Below are 4,353 nucleotides of genomic sequence, written 5' to 3'. Positions count from 1 at the left end.
TTATACAGGCTTCAGTTTTTAAAATATTAGGAAATCTTAACTGCGGTTAATAGGAAAGAATGGCCTGACCTACTGCTGATTACCTGGCCTTTGCTGGCCTCTCATTTAGCTGCAAGGGCAGCAGCGTGCGCGTAGCTTGGCCTCAGGCTCTGAGGTACCTGAATTGTGCCTTGGAAAATGTGTGTGAAGGGCATTCTGTGCAGTGGTTGACAGACACAGGAAGGAGGTAAGTGACAAGGAAATAGAGACTTTGAGATCAGAGGCAAACCAAACTGGCTTAGTCCTGTTGCTGCTGGGCAAGGGCAAGGGGGTGGGCTTGAGACCCCATCTTCTGAGTTTGGTGAAGTCACCTGCTGGGGTGGGGCAGAGGAAGAGCAAGCAGGAGGTGCATCCAGCTCTTCCTGCCCCCCACTCATCTGGAGACACAAAGCTATGAGAGCCCTGACCCAAGGGAGGAAGGGGGAGAAAGCAAAAGACTCCCTACTTTTTAATGGAAGATTTTATGAGGATATATTGATTTTGGATTTCTGACATCCATGCCCCCATAACAGATCATCCAGAATAGTCCCTGGATAGAACCTTGGGCAGAGACAGACAGCATTGGGAAGAGGGTCCTCAGGGGCTTGCGGCATTAATTTGGCTGAAGGGGCTTCATCAGAAGGCAGCCTCATTTCTGTCGTGGACAGCTGGCCTTGGAGAAGGCCTCCATGCAGATTGCAGTCTTGCTCTTTCTTACAGCCTTTGCATTCTGCTTCGGAGGGGGACCTTTTTCTCTCCCTGCCCCCCTTTCAATTAAATGAATTAATTACCAGGCGTTTAACTTTTTGCCAGACTCTTTCATTATACCCAGAGTTGTTGCTGAGTGGCAAAGGGAAGTAATAACATTCGCAGTGAGGGGCAAATCCTGTTAATGAACAAATTAAAGTTCAAACAGTGATCCAAGTTCACAACCTCTCCGTGGCGTTCCTCTTTAATAAGAGTTATACATGTTACTTTCCTAGCTCTTTTCTCCTTTTTATTACTTTTTAAGCTTTTCATCAATACTGCTGGGGCATATTTGAGGCTCCCAACCTTCCAGCCCTGACAATGACTCCAGCAGTTATAATCCTGTCTTAATTTGGCAACTTTTGTAAAACACATAAAGGGCTCAGGGTCACCTTTGGTCACCAAGGCCCTGGGATCCTGTGGCTTCTACCTCCTGCCAGGACTGTGGGTTGCGTGGGCCACTCCTCTAGTATTTCACACACACACACACACACACACACACACACACACACACACACACACACACACCCCCGACAGTCAGGCTCAAATGACTTAATCGCTCCACCCCCCCCATCACCCAATCTCCCACAGCCACTAGTGATCAGCACACTAGGGAAGGGCTCTTGTTTCTTTGGCCTCATCTCCACCTATCCTTTCCTCTCAGGCGGTGGACGTGCTGTAGGGAGGGGAATTTGTGAAGGGAGGAAGGCAAGCTCTGAACTACACGTTAGGAACCTGTGTAGGGGACCAGACTGAGGTTGGAAAGATGCCTAAACATTCCCTACCACATGCTTCTGGCCACACCAGAGGCACCTGCTTGCTCTTCCAGACCTTGGTCTCTTTAGTCCTGGAAGAAAAGCCTGGGAAGGGTCTGGTGTCCATCTACTTCTCCCTTCTCTATTTTTTTTTTTTGTGTGTGTGTGTGTGTGCACGCGCGTGCGTGCGCGCGAGCTGTGGATTGCGTGGGGGTCCTTTCCACCTCAGTGCTCGGCTTCTCACCACCATCCCCTGAGTGTGGCTAGATATAATCACCATGACAACTGCAATCTAGGAGCATACACATAATAGAGATGAAATAGACAAAAGATTAGCATGCCATGAAAAGTACAATAAGTTTCTTATTTAGCATTTAGATAACTGTCTTTCCTTCGGAGCAAGCTTCAAAGTTGAAGCCAGTTTAGACCAAGAGGATTAATTCTCTCTCCCGCATGCTTCATTGAATCTCTCATTACCAAACTTTGTCTGTATTGATGTAAGATTTGATTGAAGATTAGAGCATTTAGCAAATCTTGCTTTTCTGCATGTATCAGGTCCTTTCAAGCACAGATCGTGGTGCCCAGTGGTCAATACCCTTACTTTTATCCAGTGTCTGCTTCATTTAAACTTAATCAACTCCATCAATGAACTGGAACAGGGAAACGTCCCTGTGGTAAGAATGTTGTGCTTTTGTGGGATAATTCTTTGCTCTTTCCAGATCTGTTGGCATTAAACCTAAAATTGCACTATGATGAACTTTTTTTTAATCAATATGATAATGACAATTGGGCCTGAACACTCTGGTAGGAGTTATCACAGAGCAGGATCTGGCCCCCATTACCAAAACAACTTGTGGTCTGCAGTAGTCTGACTCCTTTTGTGTGGTTTTAATGCCTTTTCTTTTCTGACATTGAATATTGCTCAAGCTAGAAAATGATACATCTTTGTAGGGAAGGCTCATATGTCACAGCCAGAAAGTGAAGCAGACCGATTGGCTGTGTGAATTATCTGACTTGCTGCAGTGAATTATTTGCACTGTTTCCCTACCTAGTCAACAAGTTCCTAAGGTATAGTGGAGATCAATCAGAACTGACAGCCTTCGTGTGAAGGCTTTACTGTGTAAATCTGGCGGGCTCGTCCTGGCCATGCCGGCCCCGGCATCTGTATATCATTTTTATACTGCTACCAGTAGAGCAATTTCAAAAGTATTTGCAAGGAAAATGCGTGTCCCCATCTGTTCCTGGAAGCATAAATGTGCCACCTTCAGAGGGTTTTCACTGGTAATCATATCTTTAATGATCAACAGACTAGTGATATATACCTTTCCATAAAATGGGGTTTTCTTCACTTTATTGTGATTGGCTAGAATAAACAGCTTTTCCATATGTTAGGGAGATAAAATATAAGATTAGCAGAAGTCGTTTGTTGGATAGTAAACAAAAGAAACAATTCATTCCAAGTAATCTTTGAAAAGAAGCAACGACAAAATTAAGTTGCAATAACAGAGCATCTGAGGCCCCACGTCAGGGAAACAGACCTTGTTCTTTCTTGGAAAAGGGGCCGTTTAAGGGCAGAAATGCAGAGGCTTCTAGGAGGCTCTGGTGGCTTACTGAGGAGCCAGGGGAGGGAGAGAAGGGGTGAGGGAAGAGGCTGCAATCCGATTTGTTTGTTCTTCTCTCTTGCAAAGGTCTATTTCTCCCTCCACTGCTTTTTAGCACCGCCCCCCCCCCCCAGCATCCTGGGTAAGCTTTTGGGGGTGTTGAGGAGGATGCGACCCTGGTGACTTTCTCTTGAGGTCTTTTAGAGAAATGGGGGTGATTTGTACACTTTAAAATAACGCTTCCTGCGATGCAGATTTCTCTTCTGCCACAGAAAAGGAAGGCAGGAGCTTCGGGATCTGGTGGAGATCTCCCAGGAAAGGCCAGCTCTTAGTTATCCACCCCACCTGTACAGGTCACAGTCTACAGATGCATCTCTGGGTCGACACATTCCCTTCCCTCACCCCAACCCTGCACCTCAGCTCTAACTTCACAGCAAAGGACCAGGGTTGATGCATCCCGTCAGCTTTGGGGAGCCACTTTGGCCAAATCTGAGATCTTTTCCCTAGTGACACCTGCCAGAAGCCTCCAATTCCATTTTGTCTCAAGAAGCAGGAGAGAATTGTTGGTTATAAGGCAGCAGGATTTCAACAATGCCCCAACCTTCATGCTCTTCAGAAAGCAGGTATAAGCTGTGTGGATTGTTCTCCTACAAATAAGAGTTGAGAAGGGGGCCGTTCCCTACCGGCACAGAGCACAGAGCCAGCCACTGGCTTATGGCTGTGTCCTCTCCTGGTATGTATCATTACAGGCTTTCCCCTTAGGATGGGGGGAGGAGCAGGGAACGACATCCTTTCTATCTACCCTTTCCATCCACAGGATTCCTTGCTCTCCTTAAATGGTGCTTTCATGGCAACAGGAGTGTGCAGCAGGAGTGAGCATGGTCTGCAGGCAGGGCCCAGGACTGCATCAGGCCCCTGCCAGCATCTTGCTCCTGACATGTTTGACTTCAGACCCCAGTAAAGCTTAGGAACAGCCAGAAGATGGTAGAAAAGCGTTGTATCCAAGACCATCACCAGAGAAGGGTGACGTAAGCCATAGTGTCGAGATTTGCCTTTTAAATTTTCTCCTAATTTTAGGCTGGATTACATGTGAACAGACAGATTTGAAGTTCAGAGTGACAAATAAATTGACTTTGGCCAAGTTTATTCTAGTACTGCACTTAAAACTAAGAGAAAGGGAATCACGGCTGCGCTCACGTGGCCTTTTGACAGAGTGCAGGTTTTCCATGAAT

The sequence above is a fragment of the Peromyscus maniculatus genome, chromosome 10 (assembly GCF_049852395.1).
Source record: "Peromyscus maniculatus bairdii isolate BWxNUB_F1_BW_parent chromosome 10, HU_Pman_BW_mat_3.1, whole genome shotgun sequence".
NCBI classification, from domain to species: domain Eukaryota; kingdom Metazoa; phylum Chordata; class Mammalia; order Rodentia; family Cricetidae; genus Peromyscus; species Peromyscus maniculatus.
This window is presented reverse-complemented; position numbering follows the sequence as displayed.